Consider the following 17,153-nt stretch of genomic DNA (forward strand, 5'->3'; position numbering starts at 1 on the left):
CGCTTCCTCCTTCATCCCTGCCCATCTCATTGGCAAACTCCCTTCACAACCCCCATGCCTGTTCTGACTTCTTTGCTGCTCAACAATGGAAATACTCACTCTTTCTTCACTCACTCCCTTGCTCCTGTAACATTTTATTTTTAGGATTTGTATAAATTGAGACTTTCTTTATTTGCATGTAGGAAAAAAAATCCTAAATAATAGTGGCATAAGAAATAAGATGATTCTTTCTCTCCTGTGTGAAGTAAGTATAAACATAGAAATACAGGGCTGATAGAGCAGCTCCGTGGTGTTGGTGACTAAGGCTACTTTTATCTGTTCCAACATCCTAGTATGGGGGTCCCTTCACAGTTCAAAACGATTACTAAAGCTCCAGACATTGCATCTAAATTCCAAGCAGCAAAAAAAAGGGAAGATTTGCTGTTCCCTTTAAAAAGACTTCCCAGAAACTCCCACAACATTTCCTCCAACATCTCATGGACCAAAATTTTGTTACATGACCACAACTCATTATAAGGGAGACCAGGAAATACAATCTTTTAGTTGGATGTTGAAAGAATAGCTATTAAGAAAAAAACCGCAATCTCTGCCATGTCATTTCCTTAGCATTTATCACATCATATGTGGGATAGTTTATCTGGATAACTGTCTCCACAGCCAGCATTTCTTGAGGGCAGATTCTTGTCATCTTTATCCTCATCTCCCAAAGTCTAGCATACACTGGAGACACTTGAACAGAGGATTAGGTAACTGGGTCTTACTCTTCCTTGGATACCCTGAGGCCCACTGCATGGTTCTCTGCCCACAACAAGTCTCCAATAATTGTTGAACTGAAATGAATTTAACTGTCCCTGGCCTCCACGTCCTCATTTTCAAAATGGGTATAAATGACCTCAAAAGTCAATCCCAGTTTGGACACAGTGTCCATTGTATAAAACTGGAAATATTTATGTTAAAAAATGAAAACCTCAGTAGTTAAGCAGTGTGAATAGCTTTTGTTCTTTCTCTTTCTTCTTCACGAATACACACACACACACATATTTTCATATATACTTTGCATATAAATAGAACCCACTTTACATACCACTCTATAACTACTTGTTTTACTTACTAACGTATGAAGGGACTTCTGCTTCTGCCTGTGACAAACTAACTTGTAGAGAGAGATCAACCCTCTCAATTAACAACTAGAAGACCTAGATAAAGTGGTTGAAAAGAAAATTTAAATCTGTTAGAAGGCTTCAAAGAGCTATCCAGGAAGCCAGGAGTTGAGTGCTGGAAATCCCAGAGTATGAGAGCCTGAAGTCAATGTGCTTCCCCATGAATTTGCCAGTTTGAAAGTAGCTGGATAAAGAGACTGAGCAGAAGGCACGTGCTGACACAGGCCAGGCAGAGTTTTCCGCAGTCTCACGGGTCTGGAGAGACGGAAACAATTTATGAAGCACACAGACTTATCCATAGTAGAATCTGCATGCTGGAAAGAACGCCAGAGATGATGTAATTAGATATTTCATCTTGTGGATGTGGCAACTGAGGCCCAGAGATGCTGAGTGAGTTGCCCAGGGTCACACAGCAAATGGGTCGAGCCTCCTGGCGCAACCTTCCTGCACTGTATTGTTCTGTGGCTGTATTGCTCTGCTCTATAGCAAACCAATGTGCTCCCTCAACCGCCAGCTCCCCATTCATCTCCACATATCATAGCCTGAGAGAGAGACAGAGAGAGAGAGAAAGATCAGTTTAGCCTCATTCCTGATGGTGATTTTCAATAAGTAAAAGTACTTTTTAAAAAGGAAACCAGCAAAAATCTCTTTGTAAAAACTACTGGGCATTTTTCCTAATTAATGAAGTAATACAAATTTATTAATGAAATGTTAGAAAAATACACAGGTATGTGAAAACCAAGAACACCCACAGATTTTTCTCTCCTTCCCACCTATCTCCGATACAACCGCTTTAAGCTTTTTAATACATAAATAGGTGTATTTTTTCACAAAATGAGTTTATAACTTACTATTTTTTAAGGTTCTATTTTTTAAATAAATTTATTTATTTTTAATTGAAGGATAATTGCTTTAAAGAATTTTGTTTTCTGTCAAACCTCATTTTGACTTTCATATTATTATCAGTTTTCACATAATTCCATATGCTGTAGTACAATCGTATCTGTATAACAGTCTACTCTATCCATATGACTGTGTGCGTGCTAAGTCTCTTCAGTCATGTCTGACTCTTTGAGACCCTGGGGACTATAGCCCACAAGACTCCTCTGTCCATGGGATTCTCCAGGCAAGAATACTGGAGTGGTTGCCATTCCCTTCTCCAGGGGATCTTCCTGATCCAAGGATTGAACCCATGTCTCATGTCTCCTGCTTTGGTAGGTGGTTTTTTTTTTGTTGTTGTTTTGTGTTTTTTTGTTTTTTTTTTACCACTAGTGCCACCTGGGAACCATAATTAAATTAATTAATTGGTTAATTAAATTAACCAATTCCCTGTGGTTAGATATTTGGATTATTTTACTACGTGCAGTCCTGCAATAAATATCTTTATGCATATCTTGGTGACATCCATGGTTATTTTCTCAGGAAAACTTCATAGGGTATGGAATAATAGTCTGAACATTTTTAAAGGTGTCATCACCTGGCTCCAAAGTACCCTCCAGGAAGGCGGTAGCAATGTTTACTCCCCCCAGCAGTGTATAGCAAACCAATGTGCTTCACTTGATGGGGGATGGAGGGAGCAATCTAGCCACTCCGGCCAGATGTGTGTGAGTCTAGCCCAGCTTCCTTTAAATAGATCGCTTCACAGCATGCCAACCTAACTATATTTAGAGTGGAGAAGTCAGACGACCTGCCCAAGGTTGGAAACCCTAGAGCCGAGTCAAGGGCCAAATTGAAAGGGTCAATATTGACAGCTCTAAGTCACATGCTTGCTACTTGGTCCACTTGCGTCCTGAAGGAGGCACGTCCCCTCTCACAAACGGAGCCGGAAACTAACAAGGGAAGGGCCGTGTCGCCCACCTGGGGCAGCCGTAGGAAACATGACCGCTTGGGTCTCTCAGCCTCCAGAGTGCGGAGTCCCCAGAGATGGCTGAGTTCATAGCATGATGGGCAGGGGGCTGGACCTGCACTCTGCCAGAGCCACCGGCCCACAGCTTGGCGCACAGTCTGGGATCCCCACGTGAGCGGCATCATTTCCTCTGGGTCTTCAGCAGGCTGCACCTTTCCCACCTCCCCTGTGCGCATGCCAGCGAACTCCGCTGGCGCATAGGGGATCTCAGCGTTCTCAGCTCAGACTTTCACTGAGATTTGTTTCAGGTCAAAAGACAGATTCGATGCCTGCTTGGCTGGTTGTTGGGTTACCCTGGGCAAAGTCCCTTCTTGTCTCTGGAGCTTCTTAGTCTCCACATGTGAACAAGGAAGCTGGTGGCCTGGATTTGGTGGGATGTGAATCCTGTTTCCTAGAGGAGAGGGAAGAGGGAGGGACTCAGTTCCTGAGTACCCACCAAAGCCATACACTTTGCAAACACAGGTGTATTTAACGTACCAGGGCTCTGTGAGGAAGCAGACATCTGTGCCTGTCCAGCACTGATGCCCCCTCATTCTGCTCACAGCACCCTGGTTTTCTTTTTTTTTAATATTAATTTATTTTTGGCTGTGATTGGTCTTTGTTGCTGTGTGCGGGCTTTCTCCAGCTGCAGTGAGCAGGGGCTACTCTTTGCTGTGGGGCAAGGGCTTCTCACTGGATTGGTTTCTCTTGTTGCAGAGCACAAACTCTAGGCATGTGGGCTTGAGTAGTTGTGGCGCATGGGCTTAGCTGCCCCATGGCATCAAACCTGTGTCCTCTGCAGTGGCAGACAGATTCTTAACCACTGGGCTACCAGGGAAGCCCCACCCTGATTTTCTTTTATAGAACCATCTCTCACCCACTTCTAGTCCTGGTGACTTGGGGAGGACTGACCCTCCTCTCCCACTCCTGTTATAAAGGCATGTGACTCAGGTTTGGCCAATCAGAGCAACTATGATGGTTTCAGGGCTGGGCATGAGACTTAAGCCAGGCCAATGGGAATCAGATCTAGGATGTTTGCTGGAGGTTTGGAGAAGGAAGTGATCTCTTGGCTTGAGGCTGCTTAACAGGCCATTTCGGCCTCCCTATGGAGAGACCTGGGCTTCCCAAGTGGCTCATGGTAGAGAATCCACCTGCCAAGTAGGAGATGTGGGTTTGATCCCTGCGTCAGGAACATTTGCTGAAGAAGGAAATGGCAATCTACTCCAGTATTCTTGCCTGGAGAATTCCATGGACAGAAGAGCCTGGCAGGCTATAGTGCAGGGGTCGGGAAGAGTCAGACACAGCCAAGCAACTAAACAGCAGCAGCAGCAGCATAAAGAGACCTAGCCTGCTAATAAAACTGATGCAAAATTTAAAAACAGTCAAGAGACTTCTCTGGTGTCCCATTGGCTGGGATTCCACCCTGGGGCTCGATCCCTGACTGGGGAACTCGATCCCACATGCAGCAACTAAGAGTTCACCTGTTGCAACTCAAAAACCCCACATGCCTCAGGTAAGACCTGGAGCAGCCAAATAAATAAATATTTTTTAAAAGAAGAAGAAAACAGTCAAGAGATAAAGACAGATTCATGACAACTTCCCTTGAGCTTCTGGCATGGACTGTGTCTGAATCCAGAATGACTTCCTGCATTTTTCAGCTTAAAGCCCCTTTGGGCTAAAGCTGGTTACAATTGGGTTTAATGTATCCTGCTACTAAAAGGTCATCACTAAAATCCTAGACGCAGCATAGGCATTATTATTCTCATTTTACAGGTGAGGAAACAGGCTCAGGGAAGCAAAGGAAGCAGAGAACTAACAAGTGGCAGAACAGATATTTTGAATCAACTTCTTTTACAAAATTAGAGTTAACTCATGGGCTTCCCTCCACCCCCGGGTCAGAAAGATCCCCTGGAGAAGGGAATGGCAACCCACTCCAGTATTCTTGCTTGGAGAATTCCATGGACAGGGGAACCTGGCGGGCTACAGTCCATGGGGTTGCAAAGAGTTGGACACTAACTCTCTAGTTAGTTAGTTAGTGAGCGACTCACTAACACACACACAGTTAACTTACAATGTTCTGTTGGTTTGAAGTATACAGCAAAGATTCAGTTACACACATTTTCTTTTTCAGATTGTTTTCCATTATAAGTTATTACAAGATAGTGGGTCTAGTTCCCTGTGCCGTACTGTAGGTCTGTGTTTTTTACCTATTTTACATGTAGTATATATATATGGGGAGAAGGCAACGGCACCCCACTCCAGTACTCTTGCCTGGTGGGCTGCCGTCTATGGGGTCGCACAGAGTCAGACACGACTGAAGTGACTTAGCAGCAGCAGCAGCAGTATATATATGTTAAACCCAAACTTGTAATTTATCTCTATTTCTTTTTAATCCATACCTCTAGTCTCTACTCAGGGCCTCAAGTGATTCCTCCTTTTTAGTTTTCATTCACAAACCACAGAAGTAAAAGAGGCTTGTGGATCCAGGCTGATCCAGGTTCCAGACCTGCTTCAGCTGCTTTCTACCTGTCTGATCTTGAGGTGACTCACTGGCTGTATTTACTAAACACATCTCCTCGTCTCTTTGTTCCTCAGTTTTCTCATCTGCAGAATGGCAGGTTAATAGTATCTACCTCATAGGATTATTGTGAATAGACAAAATAGATTATGTAACACTTTTGGACTAGCCTGGCAAACACTAAGTGTGACCCAAGGGCTAGCTATTATTTTTCTTCTGCTGCCTGTATCTTCTTAGGAAGTTGGCTATTCCCTCTCCACCCCACACACCCAGGATATGGCCTGAGTTATCTCATGATACATCAGTTTCAAATGCCATAAGAAAACAAAACACACCCTGGTCGTGAGGGACCTCAATTAATGTCTGATGTGCTGTTTTTCAAATATTGATGTTTCTCAAAATGCTGATCACTGTGGGCTTTAGTAGGTCTAAAACCAGCCCAGGAAGTGAAACTTTGCAGAGGAATTCCAAATAATCAAGCCTTTGCTGAATTGCAGAAAGGCGAGAGGGGATGGATATGGACCCAGCCATTTCCGAGGGCCCTTCCCCTTCATTCCTATCAGCCCTACAGCTGTGGAGAGCAGAAATGCATTTCCTCTAGAGTGTATAACAGTTGCTACCACAAGTGCTCACTCAGTTCCAAAGGGTGCAAGAGTCTGGTAAAGTGTAAAATATGGAGGCCTTGGAGAATCACCAGGGAATGGAGAGGGCTTACTGTGGACTCAGGGTGAGTCCTGGTCGTGGGGCTATGCTAAGGCACAGGGGGCCGGTCAGAGGAACACATGGGAAATCCATTGCCTCTCGGTTTCATAAAAGTCAGAGTCACATGGTCTGCCAGTTATCCAGAATCCAGTCTCCTCTTTCCCCTCAAATCCCCACCTTGTAGACAGGCTCAGTGATCTATGAGCTACCATTTATGGAGCACTTGCTAACTCCTTTACATAAATGATCTCGTGGAACTTTCCGGCAGCCCCATTGAGACGAAAGTACAGTACAATAATTATGACTTTGAATCTTGGAGCCAGGCTGCATAGGTTAGGCTCCCAGTTCTCCTGTGTGACCTTGAGTAATTTACTTAGCTCCTCTGTACCTTAGTTCTCTTCTCTGCAAACTAGTGATAATAATGCTAAGTCACTTCAGTCGTGTCCGACTCTGTGCGACCCCATAGACGGCAGCCCACCAGGCTCCCCCGTCCCTGGGATTCTCCAGGCAGGAACACTGGAGTGGGTTGCCATGTGATAATAATAGTTCCCACGGATTCAGGGCTGTTGTGAGGATTGAGTGAGTAAGTACTTGCAGCATTTAGAGGGGTGCATGGCACAGTGACAGCTGTTTTTATTAACCCTCATTTTACAGATGTGGACCCTGGGGTGGGAAAGCCAGATCACCCACGTACCATACACAGGTCATGAAGCTGGGCCTCAAAATCACTGCACCATTTCACTACCTCTGGGTGGAATTTACCTGCACTCAATGGAAGCTAAGATATCGCCATGAAATAGCCCCAAACCCACACCCAGCCACCTCTCTTTTTTTTTGGCCCCGCAGCAGGGTATGCGCGGATCTTAGTTCCCAGGACCTGGGATTAAAACCCATGCTCTCTTGCAGTGAAAGAGTTGGTCCTAACCACTGGACCACCAAGGAAGTCCCTCCCTCCTTCCAAACACCCATCTCCCCGACTAAGTTTAGGTGTCTCTTTTGGAGTGTTGAGATAAGATGCTAGTTGAGTGGCTCCAGTGGAGTTTTCCTGGCATTGAGGAAAAGGAGAGAATTCTGCTTCTTCGGTCCCCCGGATCAAGGCAGCTGGCAAGAATTCTCAGGCTCCCAGCATCAGAGGCAGAGGAGACCTGCAGAGGAACCACACCCCCACACACACCCCCCACCCCACCCTCAGGATGCTAGCAGGAACTCACTGCGTTTTGAAACTTGAGCTCATCTGAGCAGCAGGAGAGAAACAGCTGGCGGGCGAGGAGAGGTGGAGTTCTAGACCCGGGGCGGGGTTGGGGGGGCGGTGTCTCTCTAGATCCCGGTGGAGCCTCTGGGGGTGGGGTGCCTGTCTGTCAGCCCTCGTCTCCGCGGCGCCCCTTCGTCCCTCCCTCGATCGGCCTCTCCGGCAGAGCCGTGGGACTGAAGTGTCACTGGCGGTCAGTCGGCTGTGGCTCCCTTGGCCAAGCGGCATCGCGGCTCCGCCTCTGCCGCTCCGGGCCTCCTCGGGCTGACTTACCTCTGGGCGCGTCCGCAGGTGTGCGCGGGGCGGAGGGAGTTCTCGCCCGGCTTCTGGGGCTCCTTTCCCCGCTCGCTCCCCACCCGAGGAGCCGCGCCCCCGAGCCGGGCCCCAGGCAGGGGCGCTCGGGGCCGCCCCTCGGTCCCCGGGGCGGGAGTGGAGGGAGAGAGGTGGCGCCCCTCGCGCCGCCTGCAGGCGCGGGGGCGGCCGCGGCGCGCGGAGCCGGGGGCGGGGAGCGGCGGGCCCGGGGCCCGGGTCTCCGCCTCCCGGCCTCCCCCCGGGCTGCCCCCTCGGCGCGGCTCCTCCCCCGGCGCCCCGCCTCCGGGTCGGCTCCCTGGGCGCCGCGCCGCCACCGAGCCCCGAGCAGCCTGGCCGTCGCGGCCGCCGCGCCACCAAACTTTCCCCGGAGCCGGCGCCGGTGAGTCGGAGCGGAGAGCGGGCAGGGCGCGGGCAATGGGCCGGAGCGCGGCGGCGGCGGCGGGGCGAGACGCTGCGCGGCCGCCCGGGCTTGTGTCCGGGCATCCTGGCCGAGCCACGGAGCTCCCCGAGCCGCCGGCGTGGGGTGGGCGCGCCTGGGGGCCCTGGGGACTGTGGGCGGCGCGGGTAGGGGTCCGCGGCAGCCTGAGAACCCAGCTCTGGTTCCCCCCACCCCGACGCGCACACACCTGTGGCTCTGCCGGGGTTCGCCCGCGTGCGCGCCCGGGGCAGCTGCCTCGGGCTCGTATCGGAGAGACCCGAGAGGGCGAGTTTCCCCAGCCCTGCCCCAGACTCTGACCTCAATGTTCTCCACAGTTCCAGCCCATCTCTTGAGTGCGTTGAGTGTGCCAGGCACTGGGTTATCCCTCATCTCTTTGGGTTTTCCCTGTAACTCGATGATCCGGTATTATTATACCCATTTTGCAGAGGGGGAAAGAGGCTCAGAAGGGGCAAGTTGCGTCCAGGAGCACCAACCAGTCAAGGAGAGAGCCAGGAGGTTGAGCCCCAGGCGGCCGGACCCAAACCACTTCACCACATGATGCGGTTGAGCCCCAGGTTCACCCAGGTTCAGCATCACCAGGGGTAGGGTTTGGCGGGGGAAGCATGGAGACCACCTTAGCCGTCTCTACAGCCCGGCTGCAAACCCAGGAGTCGCCGGCCGCCTCCTCCTCATTGTGGCTCAGGGAGGATCCTTTGGAAAGGTGGGAGACCCTTACATTTCTGGAAGTGGATTCCGGTGGCAGAAGCCCTGTGGGGGCTGCCGTTTCAGGTGAGAGGAGCCCAATTACGGAAGTTACTCTTGATTTTTCTGGAAGGAGCCAAGGGAGTCAGGAGCTGGGGCTGAAGCACCGCAGATCTTCACAGAAAGCTCTTTCCCTTTCTGGGTCACTCTCCCCTCTGGCCCCCACCTCCACTGCCCAAGCAGTAAGTAAGTGTAGTGGCCCAGTCCTGTCTGGCTCTTCGTGACCCATGGGCTGTAGCCCGCCAGGCTCCTCTGTCCATTGGAATTCTCCGGGCAAGAATACTGGAGTGGGTAGCCATGCCCTTCTCCAGGGGATCTTCCCGACCCAGGGGTTGAACCTGGGTCTCCTACATTACAGGCGGATTCTTGACCATCTGAGGCACCACTCCGCTGCCCGGGGAGACCCCACCTCATCCCTTAATCTCAGAGGTACGGGCTCTGCCTGGGAGATGCTCCATGCAGGGCTCCTGTCCTCCAGCAGGGGGCTCCCACCTCAGCCCTGGAGCCCCACCGTGGTGCTGGAAGTACTCTGTGAATAAGCTCCTCCAGCCGCAAGGTGCTTGCGGGCCTGATTCCACGGTGGGAGCTAGTGCCCTGTGACTCGCGCCAAGATGGAACATGTTTCCAGAGCATGAAGGAGAGTCGAGCTGGGGGTCGGATAGGCAGGTCCTGACTGCCTCAATCTTGGCTTTAGTTTCAGAGGCAGGCAGGAATCAGCAGAGAACGGGAGAGAGAATGGACAGGTCAGAGTGTCATTATCCCACTCAATTTTCACAGCAGCTTTGCAAAGCAGGTGCTATTGTTATTATCACCTTCATTGAACAGATAGTCGGTTGAGGCTCAGAGAGGTTAAATAGCTTGCCTGTGGTTGCCCAGCTGGTCTGTGGCAGATTTGGGATTTGAATACAGGTTTTCCCTGACTCCTTCTAGATTGTCAGTGACATCTAGGCTGTAGAAGGGAACTTAGGTCCCTCCTAAGTGTGGCCGGTAGCAGCGGAGATGAAAATAGAGAGATGCCAAGCAACAGGGTCCCAATACCCCTGTGTTGATCGCTCGGTCATGTCCGAATCCCCATGGATTATAGTCCACCAGGCTCCTCTGTCCATGGAATTCTCTAGGCAAGAATACCGGAATGGGTTGTCATTCTCTTCTCCAGGGAATCTTCCCGACCCCAGGGATTGAACCCTGGGCTCCTGCATTGCAGGCAGATCCTTTACCGTCTGAGCCCCCAGGGAAGCCCAAAGGAAGGAAATTTGAACACATGCCGTAACACAAACGAACCTTGAGGCCTGCATGCTCAGTTGCATCCGACTCTTTGTGACCCCATGGACTGTAGCCCGCCAGGCCGCCCTGTCCATGGAATTCTCCAGGCAGGAATACTGGAGCAGATTCCCAGTTCCTACCCCAGGGGATCTTCCCGACTCAGGGATCGAACCCACGTCTCTTGAGTCTCCTGCATTGGCAGGTAGGGTCTTTACCACAGAGCCACCTACCCCTGTACCACCCTCCTCTCTCTGTGAGAGGCATCGTTCAGGAGGCCTGCCGCTGAGCAGGTTATCACAGAAATCCCTGACAGACCCACACAATTTCCCGCATACAACCCAGGGCTTGGTGGGCCCCCCACGGAAGGGTGAGGCTGTCCCGCTGTCTCTGGAGGGGTTTCCCCTCCTGGAGGGCAGGTCTGTAAGGAGGCCCAGTACCACTTTCAAGCATAAATAGAAAATCCCTCCAGGGTGGAGGGTGGAGTGTGGAGGTGGCCCAGCGAAGTCCAAACATGATTTCAGAGCTGGGTGGAGGCCGGAGCAGCCTGCAAGCCCCTGTACCCTGGAGGAGTTAGGGCAGTGCTGGGCTGGGAGTGGTCCCTCCTGACTGAATGTCTGAGGTAGGAAGAACTTGCGTCTGAGCCTCCTCCCTTCAGACTCTCTCAAGATTCCCTGTTCCTGTTTGCACTTTCCTTTTTTTAAAAAAATATAATCAAGGAGTGCCTGGTGGAAAGGTGTGGCCTTTCGGTAACAAAGAGGAGGCGTGGCGGAGAGATCAGAAGTATGGATTCTGGCACTGGCTCACATCCCAGCCCTGCCACTTAAGAGATCTGTGGCCTTGGACGAGTTGCTGAACCTCTCTGTTCCATTTTTAGGACGGGAGTATTTCTAGCACATTCCTCACTGGGTTGGTGAGAGAACTGGATGTGTTCATGCACCTGAAGTGCCTAGATGGTCAGGCAATCCACAGAAGTGCTGTTGAGATGTTAGCTGGCGCTACTGTTACTATTAAGATCAAAACAGATGCAGCTTGGTAGCCTGGCTCCACCGGACCTCCATAAGACTCTCTTTCTAGTTTGTAAAGTGGGAGTGGTCTAGTGCAGGCTCAAGCTTTAAATAGCTGAAAGCCTCGAGTCCCAGTGCAGGATTATGTAAAAAACCTCCGGTGCTGTACGAGGTGCTCAACAAATGCTCGGCATTACGACATTTCCCACTGTCAGGGCGGACTGCACTCCTTCACGCTGTAGCCTGAACCTGGTCCTCTGGCGTGTTTCTTAGGGGCATGGGTTTGAGACAGTTTTCTGCTTTGTGTGGGCACAAGAAGGACTCTTCTTTCTGCCCAGGTTCTCACTTCATGGTCGCTTCTCAGAGACAAGTGTGCACCTCTTGGCGGCTGTGGTGTGGCAGAGGGTAGGTTTGAAGGTCATTTCATAAGGTCTGCCCCGTCCTCACCAAGGCAAAGACATCAGCACAACACACCACCTCTGCTGCCTTTCAGACTGATATTTTGTGTACCTTCCATGTGGAGAAGACTTGTCCAGAGTTCCGATTTTCTTTTTCTTCTTAAAGACTCTGCAACCAACCAAACTGTAGCCCACTAGGCTCCTCTTGTCCATGGGCTTTCCCAGACAAGAATACTGGAGTGGGTTGCCATTTCCTCCTCCAGGGAATCTTCCCGATCCAGGGATCGAACCCGAGGTCTCCTGCACTTTCTGCATTGGCAGATGAATTCTTTACCACTGAGCCACCGAGGAGTTAAAAAAAAAAACAGTTCAGGGTTAGAACCCCTGGCTCTTTGAGCTGAGTCACCTTGAGCATCGGTTTCCTCATCTTCAAAATGGCCATTAGTGATATTTTCTGGTGTCTGCCTCTCAGGGTTAATGCCAGGGTGGGAAAAGAAGAGGAAGGAAGGGGAAAAGCAGATAGTATAAATGGCAAAGACTTACAAGCAATTGTAAGTACTTCTCATTAGCATTCAGGCTGGGCATTAGCTGTAATTGCTCCTGACCCAAGACGTTTCATCTGAAAGACGTACCTGGCAGAGGATCACTGAAGCCCAGTCACCTGCTGCCCTCCCTTTCACAGTGACGCTGAGCATTTCTGAATCTTGGGATGTCATTATAATAAAGCTCCCGAGTCTTATTTATAAGTGACTCACTCCTGCCGTTAATGGTGGCAGAGGACTCAGGCGCACACTCATCGGGAACAATGCTGCTGATGCTGGGGGGAGGGGTTACAGGATGCTCTCCTCGTTCACGCGTTCATCTTCCTGGCTGCAATTCTGCAGTGATAACGGATAAGCATCACATGAGCCAGGGTGGAAGCTGACAGCTCTCCATTTGTGCTGCAGCTTGGATGGCAAGATCCACTGAAACTTGTCGCCGATGGCAGAGTGGGTGTTAGAAGCCATTACATCACAGCAGAGAGGACTGAGCAGAGGAAGCTGAGGAAGACACCTCAGCGGATGGTTCAAAGGATGGATTCTCATGTCCAGCAGACCTGAGTCTGAATCTTGGTCCTGTCAGCTTGTTAGTTGGGGTCTGATTTTTATCTGTCTTCCCACATCTACCGTCAGTTCTAAAAGAGCAAGGACCACGTCCATCTTATTCCCCAGGGTATTCACAGCTCCTGGTACAGAGAAGGGGCTCATGAATGTCCAAGTTGCTTGTGTAAGTTTCCGCTTTCTCATCTGTAAAATGGGGCTAACACAGCACCTGCCTCTTGGGTTGCTGGAGCACTGAATGAGAAAATGTTGTATACAGAATAAGCGTGCAGCAATGCCTTGGATGACAAGCTGATGAGCAGAAGCAAAGACACAGCCAGCCTAATATGGTAGAAAGAGCTTTCCCCTCGCTCTCAGACCAACAAGGGGTGATAATGCTAGTCATAAGAATCCTTGTATTTATGCAACACTCTGCAAAGTGCTTTCTTCTCTTTTTTGCTAAATATGGTTGATTTAGTGTTTCAGCTGTACAGCAACATGATATATGTGTGTGTGTGTATTAAACTGAATATACATATATGTGTGTGTAATGTTGTTACAAGTATTGAATATAGTTCCCTGTGCAGTAGGTCCTTGTAGTTTATTTATTTTATATGTAGCAGTGTGTATCTGTTGTTAATCTCAAATTCCCGGTGTATCCCTCCCTTCTCCTAAAGTGCTCTGTTACCATTGACTCCTTACAACTAGTCAGGACTGGCTACCCGTGTTTTACACGTGAGGAAGCTGGATTCAGAGGGCTTGGTGGAACACCCAGAGTAACACATTTTAGAAGCAGCAGGAGGTAGAATGTAAGCTCAGGTTACTCTCATCTGCCAGGTGTTCCTGCTGAGTTCTCTATTGCCCGTTAGACTTATTTAGACTTCTAAATAGAAAATACCATATACCGAGGAATAAATCTAACAAAAATGTGCAAGGCCACCAAGGGAAAATTAGGAAACTGGAGCTAAACTGTATCCTAAATCATGAAAAGAGATACCATGTTCATGGAAGTCTAACTTTTGCACCCTCTACCCACAACGGGCAATAGAGAACTCTATGCTATTGTAAGGGATTCCCTGGTGGCGCAGAGGTTAAAGCATCTGCCTGTAATGCAGGAGACCTAGGTTCGATCCCTGGGTCAGGAAGATCCCCTGGAGAAGGAAATGGCAACCCACTCCGGTATTCTTGCCTGGAGAATCCCATGGACGCAGGAGCCTGGTGGGCTACAGTCCACGGGGTCGCAAAGAGTCGGACACGACTGAGCGACTTCGCATTCACATTTATGCTATTGTAAATGGTATATCTACCTAGATCTTTCAACACATTAAAAAAAAAAATTATGATACATCGGTTGCTTTTCAGAGAAATATTTTTGGATTTTGCATGCTTTATATCCAGGAATCTTGCCAAACTCTATTACTAATTTTAGAAAATGTGCTTGTAGATTATTTTAGAAAATTGTATGCGATCCTAGGAGGTGCAAATAACTGTTTTGTTTCTTCCTTTTCAATCCTTCCATCCCTTTTGGTTTGTGATTTTCATCTTTTCCTCTCTGTTGTGGAGGGCTGTCTACATTTGCGCTTTTCCTTTCTGCTTCTCACTTGTCCGACTTTGGCGTCGAGGTTAGGCTGGCCTCACACCACACGGTGGACTGTGTTCCCACTTCAGCAGTTCTCTGGAAGAGATTGTGTAATCTGGGTGTTGTTCTTATCAAGAGTTTTGAATTGACCCATGGGGACTCCCCCACTTCCCCGCCAACCACCCCCCCACCGCCCCGCAGTGGGTGGAAGCCAAGTAGAGGGTGGAGAAGGACAGCCGGTCTCAGCTCAGTCCAAGGCAGAACCTTCCAATAGGGAATGGCTTGGGCTGCCTCAGGGAAGTGGGCAGAGCCCACTAGCCCAGCTGTCCTGAGCACTGCAGGGAGCGCTGGGTAGGGTTCTCCCAGCCATGCATCCCAGATGGAGGAAGTCCAGCCCAGGGTGAAAATCTGGTGCCCGTCGTCTCCTCCTCAAGTTGCTGCAACTGCAGACCCAGCATGAAAGAAAGTGAAAGTTGTGAAAGTAAATGAGTTGCTCAGTCATGCCCGATGCTTTGTGACCCCATGGAGCCCACCAGGCTCCTCTATCCATAGGATTCTCCAGGGAGGAGTACTGGAGTGGGTAGCCATGCCCTCCTCCAGGAGACCTTCTCGACTCGGATCAAAACCCAGATCTCCTGCATTGCAGGCAGAGTCTTTTCCGCCTGGTCCCCCAGGGAAGCTTTACTTGTGGTGAATGAATACTGTCTGTCCAGGGCCTGCAATGCAAGGACCTGACTCCACCCACGCTCACCTCCTCCTTCTGTCTCTGTGATGTCAGTTTGCCTAGAATTCCCCTATTCTGACCTGGGACCACACACTCCTCCAGCCAGTTCCCCTGACTCCCAAGGGATCTAGATTTGGGCAAGTTTCTCAGTTTCTCTTTTACTGAAGTGCCAAGCCCTGAGCTAACTTGGATCATCTCTCTTAATTCCCAAAACAAGGCCATGAGGGAGCTCTATGACCTCCCCATTATTCAGATTAGGAAGACAGAGTTTCTAGTTGTGAATAGTTTTAATGGTTTCATCTTTCACAGGAAGTTTTCCCTCTCTGGAGCTTTCCTGGTGGCCCAGACAGTAAAGAATACACCTGCAATGGGGGAGACCCAGGTTCAGTCTCAGGGTTAAAAGATTCCCCTGGAGGAGGAAATGGCAACCCACTCCAGTATTCTTGCCTGGGAAATCCCATGAACAGAAGAGCCTGGCAGGCTATGGTCCATGGGGTCGCGAAGAGTCAGGTACAACTGAGCAACTAACACTTTCATTATTTTTTTTTTTTTTTACTGGGTCACTCTCTAACATGTCTGGCTTTGGACATCAGATGACGGTGTCGCTCAGCCCTCTTTTCACATCCTACCCCAGTTGTCCCCACCCTGTCCACGAGCTCTGTCTTCCTTCCCTTGCCTCTGTCACCTGTATCATCAGCTCCTCAGTGGCTCTGTGTCTTCAGAGGCAGAGCGGCCAGCCCTGCACATCTCCAGGGTGGGGGGGGGGGCACCATTCACATGGTTTTCTCTCGAAGACCTCAGGGTTTGCCGCTTGGAACCCCATCCTCAGCAGCAGGCCTCCTTCCTGGCTATTTGGGTGTTGAACTTTCTGATGATTCTGGTGGCCAAGCCTCAGACAGGGCCAGGGCAGACGCTGGCTGGGCAGCTGCGGCTGGCGGAGAACAGTGCAGGTCCACGCCCTGCTGCTGGGGGCATGCTTGTTGCTGTCTAGTTGCTCAGTTGTGTCTTTGACTCTCTGAGACTCCATAGACTGCAGCCTGCCAGGCTTTTCTGTCCATGGGATTTCCCAGGCAAGAATAGTGGAGTGGGTTATCATTTCCTCCTCCAGGGGATCTTCCCGACCCAGGGGTCAAACCCAGGTCTCCTGCATTGGCAAGTGACTTCTTTACCACTGAACCACCTGGGAAGCCCGCGGGGATGCTTGGCGGAGCATAAATGTTAACAGCTCCCAAAGCTGTTAACCTAACCCTAACCCCACTTCTTTCTCTCTCTTTCTTTCTTTCAAACTTTCTAGGTACTTTCTTTCTCACAAACTTTCTAGTTGTCCCTTGGTTTATTCTTTCAGGAGAACTTCATTTATTTACTAGCTGGCTTTTCCCTGTTGCTAGACTGTAGCCCACCAGGCTCCTCTGTCCATGGAGTTCTCCAGGTCAGAATACTGGAGTGGGTTGCCATTCCCTTCTCCAGGGCATCTTCCTAACCCAGGGATCAACCCTGGGTCTCTGTGTTGCAGACAGATTCTGTACCATCTGAGCCACCAGGGAAGCCCCTTCCTAGAGAAAATAATCACTAAATGAATCCATCCCACTGGCCTTCTCCCTGAGCCCAAGTGAATCCCAGTTCTATCTCCAGCCCACACATGTGATCCTGAGGGTCCGTCAGGGTAACCTTGACACTGGGTCCTTCATGCAAGCCTGTTTCCTTTCCTTTGTCTGTGGCATCTCACTGCTTGTATAGCCAGTCCACCTTGATGGGCCTAATTTGAGCCTCTGGGAGAACTAGCTTCTGCCTCCCTGGAGGATGACGGTCTAACTTGTCGGAGGATTCCCCACAGCAAATTTGGGGGAAACGGTAAGTTCTGCATTTAAATCAGACCATCTGAAAACAAGTTCATGTGAGGCAGAAAGACACAGGGGCTTTCCCAGCGGCTCAGTGTAAAGACTCTGCCTGCAACGCAGGAGATGCAGGCAGACGTGCTCCATCCCCGGGTCGGGAAGATCCCCTGGAGGAGGACATGGCACCCACTCCAGTGTTCCTGCCTGGAGAATCCCATGGGCAGAGGAGCCTGGCGGGCTACAGTCCATGGGGTTGAAAGGGTCA

General features: G+C 50.1%; 2 protein-coding genes across 2 annotated transcripts in view; both read left to right on the plus strand.

The window, feature by feature from the left end:
* Positions 1–8,099: 8,099 nt before the first annotated feature.
* HRH1 (histamine receptor H1) overlaps positions 8,100–17,153 on the plus strand; it is a 108,856-nt gene continuing 99,802 nt past the window's right edge. Inside the window, exon 1 of the mRNA XM_069560931.1 lies at positions 8,100–8,205. The gene's annotated coding sequence lies outside the window, so the exon portion shown is untranslated. The remainder of the gene's footprint in view (positions 8,206–17,153) is intronic.
* The window catches only part of ATG7 (autophagy related 7), a 388,924-nt gene continuing 379,957 nt past the window's right edge, over positions 8,187–17,153 (plus strand). The window contains exon 1 of the mRNA XM_069560924.1: positions 8,187–8,205. The gene's annotated coding sequence lies outside the window, so the exon portion shown is untranslated. The remainder of the gene's footprint in view (positions 8,206–17,153) is intronic.

The sequence above is a fragment of the Ovis canadensis genome, chromosome 19 (assembly GCF_042477335.2).
Source record: "Ovis canadensis isolate MfBH-ARS-UI-01 breed Bighorn chromosome 19, ARS-UI_OviCan_v2, whole genome shotgun sequence".
Classification (NCBI taxonomy): Eukaryota; Metazoa; Chordata; class Mammalia; order Artiodactyla; family Bovidae; genus Ovis; species Ovis canadensis.